This window comes from Mustela nigripes, chromosome 2 (assembly GCF_022355385.1).
Source record: "Mustela nigripes isolate SB6536 chromosome 2, MUSNIG.SB6536, whole genome shotgun sequence".
NCBI classification, from domain to species: Eukaryota; Metazoa; Chordata; class Mammalia; order Carnivora; family Mustelidae; genus Mustela; species Mustela nigripes.
In genome coordinates this window covers 118017159-118044297 of record NC_081558.1, presented here as the reverse complement: position 1 = coordinate 118044297, position 27139 = coordinate 118017159, and the positions used below count along the sequence as shown (strand labels likewise).

At 36.7% G+C, this 27139-nt stretch overlaps 1 pseudogene; it reads left to right on the top strand.

Moving 5' to 3' along the window:
- The first annotated feature begins 2050 nt into the window (after positions 1-2050).
- Positions 2051-24776, top strand: LOC132010516 (inositol 1,4,5-triphosphate receptor associated 2-like; annotated as a pseudogene).
- The last annotated feature ends 2363 nt before the right edge of the window (positions 24777-27139 follow it).

Sequence of the window (27139 nt, the reverse complement as noted above, 5' to 3'; positions counted from 1 at the left end):
CTATCCTCTCTGGGAAGAACCCTACATACCTGCTTTTTGCCATCTTTCCCATGACATTAGAAAGAGGCAAATAAATGAGTTCACAATAAGGCATTAATGGTAATAATTTGATGAAGGGATTTCTTCTCCAATGGCAAAGACAATTCTTTCGTGAATCTCTAATAGGGTCACTTCAGACATCAGTGACAAGCTATGACGGGGGAAAGGGGAATTATTTGGAAAGAGTCTTGCTAGCCACTCCTAGCCCTAAACCTCACCATAAATATTAATCTGGATATTTTCAAGTCTACAGCCCTGGGTCTACATAAATCATTCATCTATATTGTTTTAAGATAAAGAATTACATTTCTAGGATGTTTAGACTGTTATACTGAAATATCATTGTATTGAAAATACTAAACCATTATTCCAACGAATTACTTTTACTTTCAACTTGTTGAAAGAGAAAACTGAAAAAGAAAAAGCAAAGGGATTGCATTCTATGGAAGTTCCCAGGGGATCTCCCAAGAGAAATAAAATGGCTCCCTTCTCTGAGCCATTTTAAGCCTGATTACATTAACTTTTAGAAAATGTACAGAAGAAACACTATTTCAGAGAAGGCCATGTAATTAGCATATTTCTTGGAACTCTGGTACCTCACGGATGACAGCATATGTCACTGTTAACCTTGCGTTGTTTCTGAACCAGTGTCCAGCACAGCCTCTGAGGCCATCTGCTTTCTGTGGTTGTCAGCCCTGAAAACCTGAGATGCTGAATCCCTGGGACAAATTTTTCCTACTGCTTTGATTAGAAAAGCACTTCCACCCTAATCAATCTTTCTGTTTTAACTCAAGCATGCATTTGACAAACTTCCTGGGTTTGATTCCTCGATATACATGGTAGATTTTGAATTCCCAGGTGATACTTGACGTTGGGGAAGTCCCAGTGCACATGCGATAGAATGCTATAAAGTCACATATGCTTTGCTCCCTATTCATGGGGAAAAGGACATGTACGGAATAAAACCACAAGGGCAGGGATATTAGGAAGCCTTTGTGCTGGTATTTTCCTTAAATTAATGCTTTCAGCATCCTCCTTACTCATTTAGATAATTCTGGTTATAGAATTTTCCTATATACCATCCATTATGTTTTCTTGCCTCTTTATTTTTTTTTAAGATTTTATTTATTTCTTGCCTCTTTAGATAGCTCTTTGTGGTTCTGCTGATTGTCTGATGGTTGAGGCACAGCATCTAAAATGTACTCAAATGGTGAAAATGGAACATTGAAACAACACAGAACTATTCCACACAGATTTATGATTCAAAAGGGTCATCTTTGTCCCAATTAAGCAAGCTTACTTGAAGACAGATGGCTGAAGCATTGTTCTCATAAAGAGACTTTTTTTTAAAGGTCTCAAAGCTAAAAGAAAAAGAACATAGGGGAGATACAGGAAGAATATTACTAAGTCATTGCCTTTGGAAATCTTGGAGACACGTATTGAATTGCTTTGTTTCTAAACTGGATGGTGCTCTGTGGAAATCCTCCTGCGACTTCTTTCATTGCCTTCATTCAATTTTATATTATTTTGAAGGTCCAGGCAGAGAGGATATGTAATTGGACATTTGGTGAATGCAGAGGAGTGAAATTGTGTCCAAAGTTATTAGCTTATCTTCGTGTGAAGAGCAAGGAGAACATTTTATTTCATCTAACTTTTTATAGCAATCAATTAATCCTTTGCTTTAAGGATGACAACAGAATGCCTTTACTCATTCTCATGGAAACATTGACATCTAGTGGGTCCCTGCATTAATGCAGGACAGTGCAAAGGCTGAGAAAAATGCTCAGATTTGGGGGATATGCAATATGGTGTGTTCTTTGTGATTAATTTGGCCCGCTGATTTCTTTAGCCTCTGCTTATAATTGTGGATAAGAAATCATAATTCAAAGGAAGTTGTAGAAAACAGACTTAGCATACCTAACCAATAGCTTCCACATACCCTGTAAATAAATTCTTAATGATTATTTTTGGTTGAAGATTCAATTATTATTTGTAGGAAACAAAATGAGTAATGGTTCACAGAGTTTTAGTAATGATAGACACTAACTCTTCATGTTTGGAGCCCTATATGTCTGGCACAGTCATCCTTAAACATTTTAATTTCAGAGATGACTTTGATGAACAGTATGAGCATGCTGCCAAGAAATCCTATACAGGAGCAGCCGCATTAGATTCTGTGTACAATTTCAAGGGGGTTCCAACCAGTGAGCCTTGGGCTGATGAAGAACTCCTGCCTACTGATAATGATAGAAAACTCTTACAGCACTTTTACTATGTGTCAGACACCGTTCCACCTGCTCTTCATGTATTAACTCATTTAATTATCACAATGTATATGTAGACATTCTTATTAACCCATTTCACAGAAAAATGCAACTGAAACACAGAGAGATGAAAATATTTGCCTAGAGTCACAATACTAGCAGATTGAACTAAGAGTAAAACCCAGATAAGTTGACCAGAAAGACTGTGCTCTGTTACAACTGTCTGGTGACTCTCAGAGAAGAAACGTGGCAGAGACAGACAGACTGGATGATAGACCTTTACATGCTGCTCTCAGCATGACCAATTTCCCTAAGCAATCTCTTCAGACTAATTGTTGTCCATGCCTCAGTTATCCGGACCAGTATCACAACAGATAAATATGCATTACCTAATTGGAAAAGGAGACAGCTGTAAAAAATAAGGCAATATGCTTATGAGAGCTTTAAATGGGAGCTTTGATGCAAGTCTGAGTTATCAGGACCTTCAAGTTCTATAGCACTGGGCTGGTAGCCGTTGGGAGTACAAAAGACTAATACAAAAACATTAAACTTGAGTTGATAATGTCAGTTCTTTGGAATAAGAGATATGACAGATCTTCCCTATTTTGTTTAATGTTTACCTTTAATATTTTACCTTTGTACCCTGTACTTCATGAAGCTTCTTCAAAACAAACTTCTTGGATTGACTTTCCTGGCCACACTGGGAGAGAAAATTTATAATGTCTTCTCCCTGACATGCAGTTCTCTTGGAGGGCAATGAAACAAGGCTAAGAAACATGCTGCATGGACTGGGTTACCAATCCCCAAAGATGTCCCTTAGTCCAGAACTAGACTGTCCTCTCTGCATCCTTCCCAGAGGTTACTAGGAGATGAGGGAAAGAGGTTGTTGGACAGCAGTAAGCCTTTCTCAGAGGAGCCTTCCCCAAACCCTAAAGCCACAACTATGAGAGAACAATGTCTTTTGGAATCCACTTCTAGCTAGAAAAAAAGAAGGAGAACTTTGAAAAGTTCTGCTTATTTCCAATGCTTCCTTTATAAACACAGGCATTCTACCTTTTACCTTGCCATGCATCTTTCCTTCTAAATGAATACAATGAAGGCTTTAAAAGTTTTATCTCCTTTTCTAGGGATTTTCCCTTCCTCATCCTCAACTCAAATACTTAACCAACCTAGAAATAGTGATTGCTGTCGCCCAAATGCAGCTGGGTTTGTTAACATATAACTTCTGATACAGGTAAAGAGGAACAGACGTGAAGATCTATAGATGGTAAAATGCTTTCTCCAGAGTATCCTAATTAATCTAAAAGAGAGGCACATGTGTTTTCCAATTAAGAAAATGCCTGCCAGGGATGCCTGGGTGGCTCAGTTGGTTGGGCAGCTGCCTTCGGCTCAGGTCATGATCCCAGCGTCCTGGGATCGAGTCCCACATTGGGCTCCTTGCTCGGCAGGGAGCCTGCTTCTCCCTTTGCCTCTGCCTGCCATTCTGTCTGCCTGTGCTCGCTCTCTCCCCCTCTCTCTCTCTGATAAATAAATAAAATCTTTAAAAAAAAAAAAAAAAGAAAAGAAAAAGAAAATGCCTGCCAAGCAATGGGTAATGCCATATGTCTGAGCCTCTTAAATGGAAATGAACAGCCAAAAGCTTTTTGCTAAAAAAGAAAATAATTATTTGTATTTGTGGCATCGTATTCTGAACTTCCAAAATATCATCCCTGCTTTTCCATTATCTCTAATATTATCTTAGGTATGCTTGAACTTTTTGATGGTGATGTTGTAATTCTAAATCTAGAAAAAATTTCCATTCTCTACTGTCTTCAAAAACACCATATTCTCATTTAAGAGGAGAACTCAGTGGATTCCCAATATAGTTTTAAGTGATTTGTGATATTCAGTGATGAAGATCTGTGCCTCATACCTCACTACTTCATCAATTTCACCTCAAAAACCCTTATGGGATCAAATAAAAGAAAGCTCTCATAAAATCAGAATAAACTCCATATGCTTTTTCACCTTATTCTTCTCTGAGCAATGTGAAAGACTTGCTCCATAAATGTTAAATAAATAATAAAGGTCAGAGAAAGGTCATCATTTCTTTTGAAAGAGGTACATTTCTTTTGAAAGAGGTACATTTTCTTAAGCTCATCACACAGAATTTTCTAACTGCTGGGGAAACGTGCAGCTCTATTAGGAGAGAATTCTGCTTTCATTTTTCTACTCAGACTACAGAATAATGTTCTCCTAATCTAGATATCTACACAGAACCATACTAAAAGGATTCTTTGACGTAATACCTTGTACAAATAGTACAGTTCACTACAAAGAACTAAAACTTGCAATATGAGAACGAGCCATAGTTTATAACACATAGAACTAGACAAAGAATATTAAGTTGGTTCTAAGATTGTGTAACTCTTTGCTAAGGACCAATGGAGATTTTTTTACCAATGAGATTGAGGAACTGAGTTCTGCTTCTGTCTTATTCCAATTCTGTGGGTGTCATGTAGCTGTCGCTTTAAAATTCAGACTTGAGGGATGCCTGGGTGGCTTAGTCGGTTAAGTATCTGACTCTTGATTTCAGCTCAGGTGATGATCTCGGGTCCTAGGATGGAGTCCTGCATCAGGCCCCACACTCAGAAGGGAGTCTGGTTGAGATTCTCTCTTTCTCTCCCTTCTCCTTCTGCCCCTTTCTTCTTTTATGCTCCCTCTCTCTCATAGATAGATAAATCTTTAATATAAATAAATAAGTAAAATTCAGATGAAGTTTGCCTAGGTACTTGTTGAAACAATAAAAATCATCCCTAATGTCACAGTATACATATGTAATTTTATAATAACTGTAACATAAATGCACAATTTTCAGTACTGGTAAATGCTCAGTGAAATGGATGATTTCATACACTTAGTACCATTCTGAAAAGTAGTTTGATATCATGATTCAAGAACCTTAAAGTTGTGAATTTTTAATCTCTTATTTCCTTTTATAAGAAATTATTCTAATAGAATGGTGAGATGTGTATAAAAAGATTCATATACAAGAATGTTCTTAGAACATGGTGACGAGTTTCAAACAACTTATATATTCATCAATATTGTGTTACCATATACACTTGCTATATTACACACCTGTTAAAATCACATTTTATACAAATTATAATGAAAAGGGAAATTTTCCAAAATATATAGTTAAATGAAAGAAAGTCTGTTTATAAAACAGTTTAAACATATATATACATAAACATGTATATGTGGGGGAGTATATCCTATAAAAATATAAGGTTTTAAACAAACTGATACTTCTCTGGGTGAAATGATAAAGAATGGTTTCTTTAAAGTATTGCACAGAAAAATATTATCTTAATAATTAGAAAAAGCCAATATTATTTTTAAAATTAGGAGCAGAGAAGACATCTCTGCTTATATCTTTAGCTATTATTATTTGTGTAACATTATTTGTACCAGATCTTACTGAGTGATTCTTGGATGTGAATTTTCCTTAAAAAATATATACAAACAAACAAACACTATTTCAGGTCATCTTCAGGAAATTTCTCAACTCTAAAATAAAGCCAAAAGTATTCTCTAGGAGGACTTAACTATTATTAAAATATTATTAATGCATCACCTTTGTGTTAAGGCAGGTAGTTACATAAAAAAGCAACTGTGTACACAAACAGTGCTGAAGCCTAATTAAAAGTTAAAGTACCAATAAGAGTAACGATATAGTAAAAGGCACTGAGATTGTTCATGTTGTTATTTACAGGCATCAGCCATGGATTTGTTAATAAAAGTTTGCCTTAGCCAGAGAGAACTACGACATCGTAGGTTCAAGTTCCTCGCTTGGCAGAAAAACGGGAATCAGGCTGGTAATCTAGGTCAGAAATTCATTTCAGACAAATCACAATTTTCTGCGTGTGATTTGCCAAGTAATTTTTCAGTTTCTTTTTCATGGTTTTCTGAGAAAAGTCCTAAAGCCATGATTTAGTTACATTACTTGAATTGGCAACAAAACTAGTCATGCAAGAGAAAAATCATTACTAATGTGTTTAAACACCCTCAAAACTGTTTCTATTTCACTTCTCCCATATTATGAGGACAATCAGCTCCACTCTAGTTTTCCAGTGCTTCTAAGAAAGGTTCAATTCCCAAAAGCAAATGAAAGTCAGGTCTCATTCAATTATCAAGATATCTTCCTCTTGGGTCTCCTGATGCTACTTACCCAAAAATGTATCAGCACCAAGCATAGTAATGCTTGCAAGCCCATTTTATTTCTTAACTCTTTTTTTTTAATATTTATTTATTTATTTGAGAGAGAGAAAGTGAGACAGAGCATGAATGAGGAGAAGGTCAGAGAGAAAAGCAGACTCCCCGTGGAGCTGAGAGCCCGATGCGGGACTCGATCCCAGGACTCCAGGATCATGACCTGAGCTGAAGGCAGTCGTCCAACCAACTGAGCCACCTAGGCGTCCCTTAACTGATGTTTCTTGATCAGCCAAGTATTTTGATATCAGTATCTATCAATCCAAAATATATTGTGGTAGATTTCTGCTTAAAAATAAATGGGAAGGAGATTTTGGCAGACCAATGCTTCCACTGAGAACAGAAAGGAAAACCAAGATAAAATATGTTAATCATCAGCTTGAAGTCAGTAGACTGTGGCAGTGGCAAAGAGAATTGGAAGGGCCATACTCCAGAGAGAAAGAATGTAGCAGAAATAAACAGACTTCTGCAGTTTCTTAACAAAAGCCCTAGGGCAATTGTTAATTTTGTGAATGGGCATAAGGATGAGAATCTAAGTTTTGAAGCCAGAAAGGGATGCTACTAGAAGATGCAGAAAGGAAAAAAACTAAGCTTTTAATAGGTATATGGGGAGCCTCAGACATATTACTGGTTTTGTCTCACAACAGTTACCAAGTTCTGAAACAGTAGCAAGCAGGAAACCAAAACCTAAACAGAAAGTTTAAAAGACTGAGAAATACTTTAGCAGTCTTGTAAATAGACACCATTAAGAAAAGGCAACCCACAAAGTGAGAGAAAATATTTGCAATATACTCAACAAAGATGTATAACTAGAATATACAAAGAACTTCTACAAATCAATAAGAATGCATAATATGATCCAATGGAAAACAAATGAGCAAATGATATGAACAGGTGCTTCACAAAAGAACATACCATTTGGCCAATAATAATGAAGAAAGGTGCCCCCCTTCATTAATCATCAGGATAGTGAGAATTTAAAACACAAAGCAATTACCACAACACATACCAAAATGTTAAAATTTAAAAATATAACAATCTCAAGTGTTGAGGAAAATGTAGAACAACTGGAATTCTCATTCACTGCTGGTAGAACTATAAACTGGAAAAATGTTCGGCAGAGCATATGCATATCCTTGCTCCAGCTATTTTACTACTTAGTGTAAACTCTGTAGAAATATAGAAATATATGCCCCAAAAGACATGTGAAGGAATGTTTATAATGATGCTGTTCATAACATCTCCAAACTGGAAGCAACTCAATCATCTAACAACAGCAGACTATTTATGTAATAAATACTATTCAGCAGTGAGAACGAACAATCTGTATATATAACAATGCACATAAATCTGATGGAGAGCAAAAGAAGTTAGACTCAGAAGACTGCATATGTTACAGTTTTATTGATGAAAGTTCCTAAGCAGACAAAATTAGGCTAAGGTGTTAAAAGTCAGGAGAGTTCTTACTCTTAGAGGTCTAGCAATCATCAAGGGACAAAAGAGGACTTTTGGGATCTGGGTGGTGTTCTGTTTGTAAGATGGGTGCTGGTCACAAAGGTTTACTTTGTGAAATTCATTCTGCTACATTTTATTTCTACAATTTTGTGTATGTATTAAAGTAAAAGTTTGCTTATGTATTGAGAGAGAGAAGCTTCCCAAGATAACTGTCAGACTGAGATCATTATCAAAATCTCAGTGTGCTATCAATTTATCTGTTAGACAGATACAATTGAGTTCTACATTCGTGTCCATCAAACTACTGAACAAATATTAATTAAATACCTAATTGCTATACTAGTGGAAAAAACTTAAGTAGAAGATATGATCTCCAATTTCATAGTGTTTACAAAATATTTACAATCTGTTTGGGGAAATAAGATTAGAGACAAGATTAGCCAATAGAATTTGAAGTTGAAGTCTGAGCTCTTTTCTGACACTTGGGGAGTTTTGAGTTGATAGACATTGGAAAATTCTTCCAGCCACCAAAATACCCTATGAGGATATTTTCTGCTCACAAAAATATGATATTTATTTTCAAGGATTTTTGCATTTGTGCTCATGAAGAATATTGAAGATTGTAGTTTTTTTTGTAATGTCTCTGGGTAATACTGGTCTCATAAATGTGGAAGGATTCCTCCTTTTTCAATTACCTGGAGAAATTTTTGTAGCATATAAACATTTGGTTAATTTATCAGTGATGCCATCTCATTTAGAATTTATTTTGTGTTCAGGTTATCTTAAGTAGACGATTTAAGTTATTTGAGTCTTGAATTAACTTTGGTAGATTGTGACCTTCTAGAAATTTGTTCATTTAATGTCATCAAATTGACTGAAATAAATGTGTTAATAATATTTACTTTTTAATATCCTCAAGGTCTGTATAATATATACTGATTTCCTTTCTTTCCTGATATTTGTCATCTGTATCTAGAAGTTTATCAATTTGTTATTTTCAAAGAACCAGCAATTGGTTTCACTTATTTTCTCTATTTTCTTGTTTTGAATTAAACTTGTAAGTTTATTACATATATCTTTATATTTGCTTTGGATTTAGTTTGCTTTTGTTTTGCTGCTATCTTAAATTGATAGATTAATTAGATAAATTGATATCTAGATAAATTAGATAAATTGATAAATTAGATTTTTTCAGTTCAGATATTTCTCTCTTCTCATATTTCTCATATTTCTTTTCTTTTCTCATATTTCTATCAATATATAGATTGATACATATATAGTATATAGATCACTATAGATTTCTCTATAAGTGATGCATTAACTGTATACTATAAAGTTTAATATGCTGTGCTTTTTCATTAAATTAAAACTATTTTCAAATGACTCTCACAATTTCCCCTTTGATACAAGTTATTTCAAAATATATGGTTTAATTTTCAAACATACAAGAATTTTTATATATTTTTATTACTTACTTCTAGCATAGGCTCATTATTGAGAATATGTTCTACATCAGTAAGTGTTGTGCATGGACTTGCAAGGAATGTGTGTTGTGATGTTATTAAATGGGTTATTCTCTAAGTGTCAGTTACATTAGGCAGTTGATGATACTTCTCAGGTGTTCTCTAGTCTTACTATAGATTTTGGATAATTGTTATAGGTTTTTCTGATTTTCTGTTTTTCCGTTCATTATTGACAGAGGAATGTTGACATCTTTGGCTATTTTTGTAGATTTTTCTGTTATTATTTTGAGACTTCTATCAATTTTTAAAATGTAACTCCATATATAAACACTTAAGATTGTTGTATCTTCTTGAATTGACGGCCCTTGAGGCTTAAGACTTTTGTTTCAGATAGAAGGATCTAGTGAAGTAAGTATAGTTTTTTTTGTTTTAGTTTTTTGTTTTGTTTTGTTTTTTGCCTGTCAGCCATTGGCATCCAGTAACTTCCTGTACATCCATCCCATCATAGGTCTGGAGTGGGGAAGGACCATCTTGCTCTGCACCCACTCTCTGTGAACACTTGATAACACTCATGGAGAAGAGTCTGAGTGAGGCTGAACTCCCCTGTGCCTGGGGTTTTCTGTTTTTCTAAACTGAAATCTTTATCTACTTTTGGCTTTTAAGAAGTAATTACAATATTAACTGATTTTTTTTTTTCTTATATGCTCCTATGGTAGCCACATATTTTTCCTGCACTTTGGCAAAGGTTTGTGTCTGCCCTCTTCCTGTCAAGGAATCTGTCTCTTTAGAGAATTCAGTTTTCTTGATTGTCTTGTGACCTTAGCACTCTGATGGCTTTAAGGTAAATGGTAATTTTGTAAGTATCTGGCTTTCTGTTATTGTTAGGATGGGAGCAACATTATTTTGTAGCTTTCAGAAGCAGAACTTAATTGATAGAATTTTGATTGGGATTACAATCTACAGATCAATTTTGGAGGAATTTTCATCTGAGTCTTTAAGTCCATATATGATTTATTATAAACTTGTTTTTTTAAAGATTTTATTTATTTATTTGACAGACAGAGATCACAAGTAGTCAGAGAGGCAGGCAGAGAGAGAGGGGGAAGAAGGCTCCCTGCCGAGCAGAGAGCCCAATGCAGTGCTTCATCCCAGGACCCTGGGATCATGACCTGAGCTGAAGGCAGAGGCTTTAACCCATTGAGCCACCCACATGCCCCTATTATAAACTTTTTGAGTGATTAAGAATAATTATTGTTTTTATGTTTTATTATTGTTTTATATTAATATAGTATTATAAGTACACACATTGACTAATGTTGGAGAAAACTGCCTTAATTAAATCTCGGTTTCCTCAGGGGTGATAAAGTGACAAAAGTAGGGATCAATTATGGGGCTGGAAAACAGTGATATTCTCTTTTTTCTCTTTTCATATGACATCATAACACCTGTTCAAAGTCAAATAGCTCTGGTTAATTGCAGATATAGGACTAGAACACTGGTCATATTGACCTTCAGTTGGGGTCTTTCCACTACACATTACATATACTGATGTGCTTTGCAAAGATCCCTTGAGGGGTGCCTGGGTGGCTCAGTGGGTTAAGCCTCTGCCTTCGGCTCAGGTCATGATCCCAGGGTACTGTGATCGAGTCCCACATCAGGCTCTCTGCTAAGCAGAGCCTGCTTCCCCCCCTCTCTCTGCCTGCCTCTCTGCCTACTTGTGATTTCTCTGTGTGTGTGTCAAACAAATAAATAAAATCTTAAAAAAAAAAAAAAAGAAAGAAAACCTCCCTTGAGTTCTTTCTTTTTTTTTTAAAGAAATATAATCACACACTCACACAAATTTTTCAGAATGTCAGATATGTCGGGGCACCTGGGTGGCTCAGGTCATGATCTCAGGGTCCTGGAATCAAGCCCCACATGGGGCTCTCTGCTCAGCAAAGAGCCTGCTTCCCCCCTCTCTCTGCTTGCCTCTTTGCCTAGTTGTGATCTCTGTCTGTCAAATAAATAAATAAAATCTTAAAAATAAATAAATAAATAAATAAACAACAAACATTTTCCCAGTTACTGCTTTCTTTCAACATAGTAAATGAAAGTTTTTCTATTCTTCATTTAAATTTATGGATTTCTAAAGGACTTCTTGAAGGAAAGGAAGGGCTGAACAGAATATAATAGTAAAAAATAACAATTAAAAAACCCCTTAGTAATTTGCCAAAAAATAGTTAATTAGGGGACAAGGTTTCAATCAGGCTGTCTGACTCTATAGAAGGGTTTAGCAAAAGATAGCCCACAGACTAAATCTGATCTCCCACTTAGATTTGTAAAGTCATATTGAGGCACAGCCATGTCTACTCTATCCTGCAAGTATATCAACAGAGATATTTTAAGCCTCAAATTTAATTTATACTTGCTTACTAAAAGCTTCCCAAAACCTTTCTGTTGCTCCAAAATCCTTTATATGGTAATATAAACCATTCAAAATATGGCCCCTGCTCACTTAAGCAGATTGCACATTTGTCACTATTTCTTATATTTTGTATTTATTTCTTATATACTGTATTTCAGTTATTCATTTACTTTATTTATTCTCTTGCCTCTGGGACTTTGCATATACTCTTCTCTCTGGTCTCATCTGACTCATTCTTCCTCATCCTTTTGGTCCTATCACATAACTCATCCTTGGGAAAGACTCAGACACCCAAGAGTTCCAGGTGCTCCCATAAAATCCAGAAAATCTACTGCCACCAATAATAATGCTATTATTTTGTCTTGTAAATCAGTATTTAGTAAACTATAACCCATAGGTCAAATCCATACTTCTGTTTGAATGGCCCATGACTTAAGAATAGTTTTTACATTTTTAAATAGTCTTAACTCAAAAGAAAAGTGATATTTCATGAAATACCAAAAAATCATATGAAAATCAAATTTTATGGTTTATAAATACAATTTTATTGGAACGCAGCCACACTCATTGTTTATATATTATTGCACACTAGGGAAGGTATGATAGAGAAAATACCATCCCATGTCCCCACAGACTTCAGTATCTACAATACCTTCCCCAGTGTATGGCACAAAGAAAATACTACTTATTTATGACATGAATAATGTGTAAATAAGTGCAACTGTTTTGTCCAAAAATCAGTTATAATTAAGCATTAAACATAGAAGCCAGCCAGATTTTCTGTTCCTAGCCAAGTACTCTTTGCTACTAGATTAGGCCCCTTTCCTTATGATTTTAGAGCACATTATTCTTAGAGGAATCATGGAATTAAAATTCCTTCCAGTTTCTACATAGGAAGAAATGTCCCTGACATGGTTCCTACATTGCAAGCTCCAATATGCTGAAGTGTTCATAAGAAACCTCCCCTGTTATGCCCACAAAGAGTAAATAATGATAGACAAGCACTTCTGCTCAAACCACTGCTTTAAAATAACATTTTGATAAGTTCAGGTACACATCAAAAGCACAGTTTATGAAAAAAGTATATCAAAGCAAGCACTGTGATTAACCATATCCAGATGGGAGAAAAACATGTTGACATTTCAGCAAGAATGGTTTCAATTCAAGCCCCCCCCCCCAAATCCCCATTTATACTTTCTAGTCAGCCAAAATTTCCAGCTGCATGGATTCTCTAGTGAACAGACAGGCCAGCACATAGAATAAGGTCACTAAAGAATGTGCCAGTAATCACAAACTGTAATTAAGTGGTAATGGCCTCAACCTGAAGCTTTCTTCAGGATTAATGAGTACCTGAGAAGCTAGTAGCCTGAGGCAGCACTCATTCTGTCCAGGATGCCCTGGGATAATGTGAGTGCTATAAACAAATGTGTTTCCAACTTAAATCATCCCCTAAAATTACCTTTTCCACCTCTATATCAGAGTTAGATTTTTTTATGGCATTCATTGTGGGGGGAAAAAAGTTTAAATAAGAAAAGAGAATAGAAGGATTGAAATGGAAAAATGGTAAGGTATATCTTTCTGGTGGGGCAGTGGGGGTAAATGTGAATTATATTTAGAATATCCAAATTTTAATTTTCAGATTTGCTATGAAAATAAGGATAAGAAACTGTTATAGTCATTATTACTATGACTTTTAATGCCTTGGCTTTAGTAATGGAAGAGAGGGAGCAAACAGAGCATCAGTTTAGTAAGTTAGGCAACCATCAAAATATTAGCCATCATTTATTTGCTGCCTACTCTAACACAGGCAATTAATGTCTCATCCCTTGTAGGCTGAGCATCATTATCTCCTTTTTATAGGTAAAGAATCTGGGAATCATGGAGGTTAAGTAACTTGTCCTAGGTTGTCTTAATCAGTGTAGGGGTTAGGATTCAAGCCTAGGTTTCTCTGACTTTAAGACTTAAACCCTAAATCACTATTTACTCTGACCTCACTGATCTGAAAGGCCTCTGTCAATCATTTGGAAGTAATGAGATCGATTTTTCAGGGTGAGATTTCCAAAAGAGAAATGGAGCTAGTGGTAGATGATCAAATGGTAGATGTGGTAGCAAGTGGTAGGTGATCCCTACATGCTTTTAAGGGAAACTGTTACATATATCAGGAAACGTAAACGGAAAAAGCTCAGGAGTGATAGAGATTTTTAAGGTAGGAGTCTGCTGTGTGGCATCCTTAAGGCTTGGTATTGCTTCCATCTCTTGATATGAATGTAGAAGCCTTAAACAACCATAGTTTCCATAATATACCCCATGCTCCCACTAGCCCCATCTGACTCCATAATGTCTGAAATTTCTTTAATAAAAATCTAAAGTTTAACTTTTTTTTAAATTTTTTATTTTTTATAAACATATATTTTTATCCCCAGGGGTACAGGTCTGTGAATCACCAGGTTTACACACTTCACAGCACTCACCAAAGCACATACCCTCCCCAATGTCCATAACCCCACCCCCTTCTCCCAATCCCCCTCCCCCCAGCAACCCTCAGTTTGTTTTGTGAGATTAAGAGTCACTTATGGTTTGTCTCCCTCCCAATCCCATCTTGTTTCATTGATTCTTCTCCTACCCCCTTAAGCCCCCATGTTGCATCACCACTTCCTCATATCAGGGAGATCATATGATAGTTGTCTTTCTCTGCTTGACTTATTTCGCTAAGCATGATACGCTCTAGTTCCATCCATGTTGTCGCAAATGGCAAGATTTCATTTCTTTTGATGGCTGCATAGTATTCCATTGTGTATATATACCACTTCTTCTTGATCCATTCATCTGTTGATGGACATCTAGGTTATTTCCATAGTTTGGCTATTGTAGACATTGCTGCTATAAACATTTGGGTGCACGTGCCCCTTTTAAAATAATGGCACCTGGTATGGAACATAAAACTCCAAACAACAGAAAACTGAAGTACCACCTCCCTATTCTATTAATGGAGCCTAACATAGCATTTCTTTCTCCTTTGTAGGCTTTTATATATCTTTTTCAGTTGTTTGATCCTGTGCTGCTTTATGGAATGAGGTTCTCCCAGATAGGTACTGCAATACCTTCTGCAGTAGCTCACAGAGCTTACTGCTGAAGACCAAGCTGCCTAATGCAGTGTCCTATCTGCTCCCTTCTTTTACTTGCCTCATGACTTCTGGTCTGCCACAAACTCTTATTTCCATGTCTGGCTGTCATTTATGGTTTATTCTTATATCTTTTCTGTGCCTTTGGTGAAAAATAAGGAAACTGCATCATGATTCCAATCTGCTGAGATCAATTTGGATCGAGATTCCAGAGTATTCACAGTATTTTCCAAATCCATTCTATTTGCATATTAATCAGTCTGTCATAAATCTCTTGATTCATAATATTGATTAAAATGTTGAAGGCATGTTATTATCAAGCCTATTCAGATCAATAATTGCCTAACACCTCACCACTTTCTAAAATGTGATCTCAATAAAAGAATTCACAGGAAAAAAATAGACATCATTAACTTGGATACTCCACAGGTTGAAATTACAGAATCACCTTATCCTCTATGATATGTCCTCTTGATGTATAATGTTTCTCCTTTGTAAAAAGTCATGCTAGAAAGATTTTATAGGTCTTGAAGAAAATAGTTATGAGATACTATCATAAACCAGTTTGTATCAGAGCTCTGTTGAAACTATAGGTAAATAATTTATTATTGAATTAAAGTAAAAATGATGCCACAGACCTTAACATGTGCCCAGCCATCCATTCATTCAATTAATGGATACTTACAAAACACTGCATCAGACAGGCATTATGCTAAGCATGGAAAATACAATGATGATCAAGACAGATCTATTCCCTTACCCCAAAGATCTAAGAGTCCACCAGGGAAGAGAGACATCAATGGAGAAATGATAAAAAATTATCCTATATACACTAATGAGGAGTCTTTCTACTAATTATACTGCATCAGTATGACATCATATGAGGAGAAGTATATACACTGTCAAATTTCAAAATGCTTGTGGATACACACATTTAAGAGGGATATAGAGAAACTAGAATTTTATAAGAGAGCACATCCTGGAGGTTAAGGTGACATGAAATAATGCTATATGAAGACTAATAAAAAGAATGGAGATGATTAGTTTAAAGAGGGATGAACATTTTGTCACCAGACCTCTGATGGTTGGAATGTGACAAAGGGAGATGATCTGGTTTGTAGGGTCTTACAGAATTGAACAGAGGACAATGAGTAGTAACCAGGAGAGAGCAGATTCCATCTCAAAAGAAGAAATGTTTTTATATCTGAACTGTATCAAGATTGAGTGGGTTTCTCATGAAACAATGAGATTTCCATTAGTGGACTGTTTCATCACACATTGTCTCATCTCTTATAAGGATATTTCAAATGATTTTCAACTAAAAAATCCACAGTAGGATTAAAGGGTAAAAAGCCTCCCAGACCTGAGGTCTTACAAATCATACCTTATATACTTTAAACTATTAGATATATAGAGTCTAAAACATGTCTAAACATATATAGAGTTCTGAAACATGTTTACTACCCCTTAATTATAATGCCAAATTTCTGTTATTTCCTTTTAATTGACTATTCAGTTTTATGTTGTTATTTTACACTGTAAGCGTTTACATTTTAAATTATAAATTAAGACCTAATAATTCATTTTAACGTGAAATTATGTGACCATTTTAAACATATTTTAAAAATAGGAAAAGTTGATGATTAAGAATCCCTTATGGTGGCTCAGAGGAAGCAAGATGGTGGAGGAGTAGGAGACTGAAATATCATTAGGTCCCAGGAGTTCAGCTACATAGTTATCAAACCATTCTGAACACCTACAAACTCAACGGGAGATAGAAAAGAAGAAGAGCAGCAGTTCTAGGAGAAAAAAAAAACATTAGCCACTTTCCAGAAGATAGGACATGCAGAGAGGTGAATCTGAAGCAACAGGAAGGTAGCCTGTCAGCGGAGGGGTGGCTCCTGGCAAGTGAGAAAGCAGTGTAGCACAAAATCGGAACTTTTAGAATCTGTTCCACTGAGGGATGTCACTCCAGAGGTTGAATGGGGAGGGTGGGGGGGGGGGCATTGTGGGGACAGTGTGATCTCAGGACCCACAGGGACACAGAAAGACCTGGGGTGTCTGACTGTAGCAGAGCTCCCAGGTATTGGAGCAGGGAAGCCAACTACAGAGAAGGAGCCAAGGAGTGGGATTAATTGGGATTACCTTACCAATTTGGAATTACCTTAAACCATGATCCAAGTCACATTGGGCCACTGTTCTTCAAGCAGGGACCCTACAAGTGGTGGATACGGAGAGACGCCCCCCCACTCCTCCTCTGGGAGGAACAGTGTGACAGCACACTGCAGGAATCTGCTGGGTTTGAAGATTCCATGTGGGGTCATACACCAGAGATAGAAATGCTCAGTCAGAGGCTGTGTGAGTTCAGAGTATAGCCGGAGACCAGGGAGATGGGAGGGATTGACTTCTTTTCTCTGAGGGCACATTGAGGAGTGGGGCCCTGAGTGTATGGCTCCTATAGGGCCGGATATTGGGAGGTCACCATTTTCATTACCATCCTCCAAAGCTGTACAGAAATCATTCAGTAAACAAAAATTACCAAGAGTGAACCCAAGCCAATTACTGGCCCCTGGCAAGGGCAGTGCATTTCTGCCTTGGGCAAAGACATTTGAGAATCACTGCAAGAGGACCCTCCCACAGAAGAGCAGCAAGAACATCCACCCAAGAACCAAGTTCACTAATCAATGAGAACTGTGGAACTCAAGAGCTAGGGGAAAGCAACACATAAAATTCATGGCTTTTTTCCCCATGATTCTTTAGTCTTTTAAAGTTAAATTTTTTAAGGTTTTTTTTTTTCTTATTCTATTTTTGTTTTATTTTTCTCTTTCCTATTTTAACATTTTAAAACTATTTTACCAATACTTTTTAAAAAAATCTTTTAAAATTTTCACCATTATAGTCATATTTCATCCCTTTATTGTATTTGACCTTATTTTTTGTATACAGATAAGGGTTTTTTTTCTTTAAAATTTTGGGATACATGGGCACCTGGGTGGCTCAGTGGGTTAAAGCTTCTGACTTTGGCTCAGGTTATGATCCCAGAGTCCTGGGATCGAGCCCGCATTGGGCTCTCTGCTCAGCAGGGAACCTGCTTCCCTTCATCTCTCTCTGCCTACCTCTCTGCCTACTTGTGATCTCTGTCTGTCAAATAAATAAATAAAAGTCTTTAAAGAAAATTTGGGGATACAGTTTCTTTTAATAGAGCAAAACATAACTTAAATCTAGCATGTGGCTTTGTTCTACTCTTCAGCCTGATCACATTCTTTCTTCTTTTTTCTGTTTTTAGCCAACTTCCTATCTTATCAATTCCTTTTTTAGAATCTTTTTATTTTTCATCTTTAGAGTCATATTCCATCACTTCATTGTGTTTACCCTTATTTTTGTATCTGTATAAGTTTTTCTTTCTTTAAAATTTAGGGAGGTATTTTTTTCTAAGAGACCAGAATACAACCAAAATCAAGTATGTGGCTCTGTTCTATTCCCCAGTCTAATATGTGTGTGTGTGTGTGTGTATACATGCATATATATATATATATATATATATATATATGACCCCTGGTTTTGGGTCTCTTCTGATTTGGTTAGTATATTTTTTTCTGGGGTCTTTGCCACCATTTTAGTATTTTGTTCTCTCATTCATCTATTCTTATCTGGATAAAATGACAAGGTGGAAAAACTCACCACAAAAAAAAGAACAAGAGGCAGTACCAACGACTAGGGACCTAATCAATAAGGACATCAGTAATATGTCAGAATGAGAGTTCAGAATGATGATTATCAAGTTGCTAGCTGGGTTTGAAAAAAGCATAGAAGATATTAGAGAATTCCTTTTTGGAGAAACAAAATGCCTTTCTGGAGAAATAAAAGAACTAAAATCTAACTAAGTTGAAATTTTAAAAAGCTTTTAATGAGGTGCAATAAAAAATGGAGGCTCTCATTGCTAGGATAAATGAGGCAGAAGAGATAATTAGTGATATGGAAGACCAAATGATGGAGAACAAATAACCTGAGAAAAAGAGAGACAAACAACTATGGAACCATGAGGGGAGAATTCGAGAGATAAGTGACACCTAAGATGTAACAATATTAGAATACTTGGGATCCCAGAAGAAGAAGAAAGAGAGAGGGGCAGAAGGTACATTGAAGCAAATTATAGTAGAGAATTTCCCTAATATGGCAAAGGGAACAAGCATAAAAAATCCAGGAGGCACAGAGAACACCCCTCAAAATCAATAAAAATAGGTCCACACCCCACCATCTAATAGTAAAACTTATGAGTCTTAGTGACAAAGAGAAAATCCTGAAAGCAGCTCTGGACAAGAGGTCTATAATATCCAATGGTATGAATATTAGATTGGCAACAGACTTATCCACAGACCTAGCAGGCCAGAAAGGACTGGCATTATGTATTCAGAGAACTAAATGAGAAAAATATGCAGCCAAGAATACTATTTCCAGCTAGGCTGTCACTGAAAATAGAAGGAGAGATTTAAAAAAACAAGTAAACAAACAAAAAAACAAACAAAAACTTCCAGGACAAACAAAAATTAAAAGAATTTGCAAACACCAAACCATCTCTACAGGAAATATTGAAAGGGGTTCTCTAAGCATAGAAAGAGCCTAAAAGTAACAAACCTTAAAGGAACAGAGACAATATACAGTAATAGTCACCTTACAGGCAATACAATGACACCAAGTTCATATCTTTCAATAGTTACCCTGAATGTAAATGGGCTAAATGCCCCAACCAAAAGACACAGGATATCAGAAAGGAAAAAACAAAAACAAAAACAAAAAAACAAGAACCATCAATATGCTATCTATAAGAAACTCATCTTAGTCCCAAAGACACCTCCAGATTTAAAGTGAAGTGGTGGAAAACAATTTACCACACTAATAGACATCAAAAGAAAGCTGGGGTGGCAATCCTTATATCAGATAAATTAGATTTTAAGCCAAAAACTATAATAAGAGATGAGGAAGGACACTATATCATAATTAAAGGGTCTATCCAACAAGAAGATCTAACAATTTTAGATATCTATGCTCCTAACATGGGAGCAGCCAATTATATAAACCAATTAATAACAAAATCAAAGAAATGCATTGACAATAATACAATAGTAGTAGGGGACTTTAACAGCCTTTCACTGAAATAAAGCAAAAGATCAACAAGGAAATAAAGGCTTTAAATGATATACTAGACCAGATGGACATCACAGATATATTTAGAATATTTTATCCCAAAGCAACAGAATACACATTCTTCTCCAGTGCACATGGAATATTCCCCAGAATAGATCACATCCTGGATCACAAATCAGGTCTCAACTGGTACCAAAAGATTGGGATCATTCCCTGCATATTTTCAGACCACAATTCTTTGAAGTTAGAACTCAGTCACAAGAGGAATATTGGAAAGAACCCATATACATGGAAGCTAAAGAGCATCTTACTAAAGAATGAATGGGTCAACCAGGAAATTAAAGAAGAATTTTAAAAATTCATGGAAACAAATGAAAATGAAAACACAACTATTCAAAATATTTGGGACACAACAAAGGCAGTACTGAGAGGAAAGTATATAGCAATACAGGCTTTCTCAAGAAACAAGAAAGGTCTCAAGTACACAACCTAACCCTACCCCTGAAAGAGCTGGAGAAAGAAGAGCAAAGAAAGTCCAAACCCAGCAGGAGAAGAGAAATAATAAAGATCAGAGCAGAAATCAATAAAATAGAAACCCAAAGAACAGGTGAACAAATCAACAAGACTAGGAGCTTGTTCTTTGAAAAAATTTCTAAGACTGATAGACCCCTGGCCAGATACATCAAAAAGAGAAGAGAAAAGACCCAAATTAAGAAAATCATGAGTGAAAGAGAAGAGATCAAAACCAAAACCAAAGAAGTAAAAACAATTATAAGAATATATTATGAACAACTATACACCAGCAAATTAGGCAAACTGGAAGAAATGGATGCATTTCTAGAGACATTTAAACTACCAAAACTGAACCATGAAGAAATAGAAAACTTTACAGACCCACATCCAGTAAAGATATTGAAGCAGTCAACAAAAATCTCTCAAAAAAGGACCCATGGCCAGATGGCTTCTCAAGGGAATTCTACCAAATATTTAAAGAAGAATTAATACCTATTCTCCTGCAACTGTTTCCAAAAGAAGAAGAAGAAGAAGAAGAAGAAGAAGGAGGAGGAGGAGGAGGAGGAGGAGGAGGAGGAGGAGAAGAAGAAGAAGAAGAAGAAGGAGAAGAAGAAGAATGAAATGGAAAGAAAACTTCCCAACTCATTTTATGGCTTCAAGTTTGGTTCAACATCTGCAAATAAATCAATGCAATCAATCAATCTGCAAATCAAATCAATACATTAATGAAAGAAAGAACAAGAACCATATGATACTCTCAGTAGATGCTGAGAAAGAATTTGACAAAGTACAGTATCCTTTCTTGATCAAAACTCTTCACAGTGTAGGGATAGAGGGTACCTACCTCAATATCATAAAAGCCATCTATGAAAAACTCACAGCAAATATCATTCTCAATGGGGAAAAACTGAAAGCTTTTCCCCTAAGGTCAGGAACACAGCAGGGATGTCCACCATCACCACTGCTATTCAACATAATACTAGAAGTTCTAGCCTCAGCAATCAGAAAACAGTAAGAAATAAAAGGCATCCAAATTGGCAAAGAAGTCAAACTCTCACTCTTTGCAGATGATATGACACTTTATGTGGAAAACCCAAAAGACTCCACTCCAAAACTGCTAGAACTTATACAGGAATTCGGCAAAGTGTCAGGATATAAAATCAAGGCACGGAAATCAGTTGCATTTCTATACACCAACAGCAAGAAAGAAGAACAAGAAATTAAGGAGTCGATCCCATTTACAACTGTACCCAAAACCATAAGATACCTAAGAATAAACCTAACCAAAGAGGCACAGAATCTATACTCAGAAACTATAAAGTACTCATAAAAGAAATGGAGGAAGACACAAAGAATTGGAAAAGCTCATGGATTGGAAGAACAAATATTGTGAAAATGTCTATGCTACTGAAAGAAATCTACACATTTAATGCAATCCCTATCAAAATGCCATCACCTTTTTTCAAAGAAATGGAACAAATAATCCTAAAATTTTTATGAAGCCAAAAAAAGACCATGAATAGCCAGAGGAATGTTGAAAAAGAAAACCAAAGTTGGCAGCATCACTATTTCAGAGTTCAAGCTGTATTACAAAGCTGTAATCAAGACAGTACAGTACTGTCACAAAAATAGGCACATAGATCAATGGAACAGAATAGAGAGCTCAGACATGGACCCTCAACTCTATGGTCAACTAATCTTCAAGAAAGCAAGAAAGAATGTCCAATGGGGGAAAAAAAACAACAACAGTTTTGAGGTGCCTGGATGACTCAGTAGGTTAAAGCCTCTGCCTTCAGCTCAGGTCATGATCTCAGGGTCCTGGGATCAAGCTCTGCATTGGGTTCTCTACTCAGCAGGGAGTCTGCCTCCCCCTCTCTCTCTGCCTGCCTCTCTGCCTACTTGTGATCTCTGTCAAATAAATAAGTAAAATCTTTAAAAAGAAAAAAAAGGAAAAAAGACAGTATCTTTAACAAATGGTGTTGGGAAAATTGGACAGCCACATGCAGAAGAATGAAACTGGACCATTTCCTTACACCACACACAAAAATAGACTCAAAATGGATGAAAGATCTCAATGTGAGACAGGAACCCATCAAAATTCTTGATGATAACACAGACAGAAGCCTCTTTGACCTCAGCTGCACCAACTTTTTCTTCCTAGGAACATCACTAAAGGCAAGGGAAGCAAGTTCAAAAGTGAACTATTGGGACTTCATGGAGATAAAAAGCTTTTGCACAGTAAAGGTAACAGTCAACAAAACCAAAAGACAACTGACAGAATAGGAGAATATATTCACAAATGACATATCAAGTAAACAGCTAGTATCAAAAATCTATAAAGAACTTCTCAGTACAACACCCAAAGAACAAATAATCCAATCAAGAAATGGGCAGAGGACATGAACAGACATTTTTGCAAAGAAGACATCCAAATGGCCAACAGACACATGAAAAAGTGCTCCACATCACTCAGCATCAGGGAAATACAAATCAAAACCACAATGAGATACCACCTCACACCAGTCAGAATGGTTAAAATTAACAAGTCAGGAAATGACATATGTTGGCAAGAATACAGAGAAAGGGGAAGCCTCCTACACTATTGGTGGGAATGCAGGCTGGTGCAGCCACTCTGGAAAACAGAGTGGAGGTTCCTCAAAAAAGTTGAAAATAGAGCTACCCTATGACCCAGCAATCCCACTAGTGGGTATTTACCCTAAATATACAAGTGTAGTGATCTGAAGGGGCATATGCACCTGAATGTTTATAGCAGCAATGTCCACGATAGCCAAACTATGGAAAGAACATAGATGTCCATCAAGAGATGAATGGATAAAGAAAATGTGGTGTAAAGAAAATGTGGATAAAGAAAATGGATAAAGAAAGAGTGGGGGTCATGGGGTTAGGGAAGGAAAAATGAAACAAGATGGGATTGGGAGGGAGACAAACATAAGAGACTCTTAATCTCATGAAATAAACCGAGGATTGCTGGGTGGTGGGGAGGAAGGGGTAGGTTGATTGGGTTATGGACATTGGGGAGGGTGTGTGCTATGGTGAGTGCTGTAAAATATGTAAGCCTAATGATTCACAGACCAGCACCCCTAGAGCAAATAATACATTATATGTTAATTTAAAAAATAGAAAAATAGTGATAACATTTCTAATGAGAAGAAGGTAAAAGCTGAATTTCTTAGATCATTGTTGGGGTTTAAAGCAACTGGTTTACCTTGAAAAAAATTATGTAGTTTGAAAAAAGGTCCTGTGACTTGGCAGAAGAAAATTTGAAGAAAGACATATCTGTGTAAACCTGTTCGAGTCTTTAACACCGCCCTGTGACGATGACAGCCAGCCTTAGGAGAACATTAAGAAGCTGGAGAAGAATACAACGTTCTATAGCCAGTGTATGTTATGAATAGCCAGGAGAACTTAGATATTGGGAGCTATTAATCAGGAAAGCTAGATTAGTAAAGCAGTTGAAATGACTCAGCAGGTAGAAAATCTGAAGAGAGTGCATGCCAAAAAGCACACTGAACTAGAAGAGCCAAAACAGGTTCTTTTGCAAAATGAAGTCATTAACTTTCTTATAAATAAGATGACTGTCAAGTTTTTAAAAAATTTTCCAAATACCATGCATTTTCTCTTCAAAGAGTGACCACTGCCTCTCTACCCAGAAACATTAGAAATGTAGGAATGATGGCTGGGATGGTCATGCAGTTGGCATATTATGGGGTCATAGAAAAGTAAACACCATCCCTCCTTACATGGATTTATGAGTACCTATTCCTAGTCAGATACTGAAGAAGAAAAATGTGAACTAAAGACTAAAGGAGAGTTGGAACCATCTGGAAAATAAATAGTATAAAAGACAAAAATGTCAAACCAAATTTTTCTGAAGATAAATTATCAAAATGTTATGTCTCTTTGCTTTAGGCATGGTAGTCTCCTGGACAAGACTTCTGCCAGAAAGTCTACTAAGGCACTCTGGCTTTCTCTTGTATCCACTGTACTATATGTAGCTTTGATGAGCTTCCTCATAGGCCAATTTCCCCAGATGTCTCTGGCTACCACTCCCACACAGGACAGGTTCCCCTGGATGTCTCTAGAATGTATTTTGTAGACAGTTTTCAGACTTCAACCCAATGAGCCACCATCCATGTGACTATAGGACATCCTGATATGCGTAACTTGATTTTTCAAGTTTCAGTATATGAACTCTGCAAGTTAGTAACTTTCATCTGAGAAATTATAACATGGAACCAGAGGTTCTCAGAATTGCTGCAAGATATTTTATATTTCCTTTTTTTTTTTTAGATTGTTTATTTATTTACTTGACCGACAGAGATCACAAATAGGCAGAGAGGCAGGCAGAGAGAGAGGAAAAGAAGCAGGCTCCCTGCTGAGCAGAGTGCCCAATGCAGGGCTTGATTCGGGGCTCGATCTGAGGACCCTGGGATCATGACCTGAGCTGAAGGCAAAGGCTTCAACCCAGTGAGCCACCCAGGTGCTTCTTCTTTTTTTTTTTTTTTTTTTTTTTTGAGATTACTTCCCCAGTTAAAATACAGTAAGGGGGGAAAAGCCTGCCTATGACTTTGTTCTGCCTCTGATCTTTTTTTTTTTAAGATTTTATTTATTTATTTGACAGACAGAGATCACAAGTAGGCAGAGAGGCAGGCAGAGAAAGAGGGGGAAGCAGACTCCCTGCCAAGCAGAAAGCCGGATGTGGGACTCAATTGCAGGGCCCTGAGATCATGACCTGAGCTGAAGGCAGAGGCTTTAACGCACTGAACCACCCAGGTGCCCTGCCTCTAATCTTTTAATAAGCTTTCTGAGGAAGAGATATATAAGATGTATATTGTTTGTTAAAACTTATTGAAATAAAGAACCAATGAAATCTGTTAAAAAAGGAAAAGTCTTTTAAAACATGTGTCAACAGGAATCCATCAGAATCCTAGAGGAGGGGAGACCTTGGTGGCTCAGTGGATTGAGCCGCTGCCTTCGGTCGTGGTCTCAGTGTCCTGGGATCGAGCCCCACGTTGGGCTCTCTGCTCAGCATGGAGCCTGCTTCCTCCTTTCTCTCTGCCTGACTCTCTGCCTGCTTGTGATCTCTCTCTCTGTCAAGTAAATAAAATGTTTAAAAAAAAAAAAAGAATCCTAGAGAAGAACATAGGCAGTAACCTCTTTGATATCAGCCACAGCAACTTGTTTCAAGATATGTCTCCAAAGGCAAAGGAAACGAAAGCAAAAATGAACTTTCAGGACTTCAAGATTAAAAGCTTCTGCACAGCAAAGGAAACAGTCAACAAAACAAAGAGGCAACCCATGGAATAAGAGAAGATATTTGCAAATGACAGTACAGACAAAAGGTTGATATCCAGGATCTATAAAGAACTTCTCAAACTCAACACACACAAAAAAGATAATCCTATCAAAAAATGGGCAGAAGATATGAACAGACACTTCTCCAATGAAGACATATAAATGGCTATCAGACACACGAAAAAATGTTCATCATCACTAGCCATCAGGGAAATTCAAATTAAAACCACATTGAGATACCATTTTATACCAGTTAGAATGGCCAAAATTATCAAGACAGGAAACAACGCATGTTGGAGAGGATGTGGAGAAAGGGGAACCCTCTTACACTGTGGGTGGGAATGCAGCCTCTTTGGAGAACAGTGTGGAGATTCCTCAAGAAATTAAAAATAGAGCTCACCTATGACCCTACAATTGCACTACTGGGTATTTACCCCCAAAATACATATGTAGTGAAAAGAAGGGCCATCTGTACCCGAATGTTTATAGCAGCAATGGCCACAGTCGCCAAACTGTGGAAAGAACCAAGATGCCCTTCAACATACGAATGGATAAGGAAGATGTGGTCCATATATACTATGGAGTATTTGGCCTCCATCAGAAAGGATGAATACCCAACTTTTGTAGCAACATGGACAGGACTGGAAGAGATTATGCTGAGTGAAATAAGTCAAGCAGAGAGAGTCAGTTATCATATGGCTTCACTTATTTGTGGAGCATAACAAATAACATGGAGAACATGAGGAGATGGAGAGGAGAAGGGAGTTCAGGGAAACTGGAAGGGGAGGTGAACCATGAGAGATGATGGACTCTGAAAAACAACCTGAGGGTTTTAAAGGGGGTGGAGTGGGAGGTTGGGAGAGCCAGGTGGTGGGTATTAAGGAGGTCACGTATTGCATGGAGCACTTGGTGTGGTACAAAAACAATGAATACTGTTCTGCTGAAAAGAAATTTTAAAAAATACTGTAAAAAGAAAGGAAATGTGTCAAATCTATACAAGTTAACTCTACCTCTTCCTTTGAGAAAATACACTAAGTTACCATACTCAATTTCTGAAACTTCTATTTAGAAATTACCTCCAATAGCCTGTAGCACATTCTGTTGAATATCTTCAGCTATACTAAATTATAATCCTCTGAGGTGCATGTTTTTAAATAGCCAAAA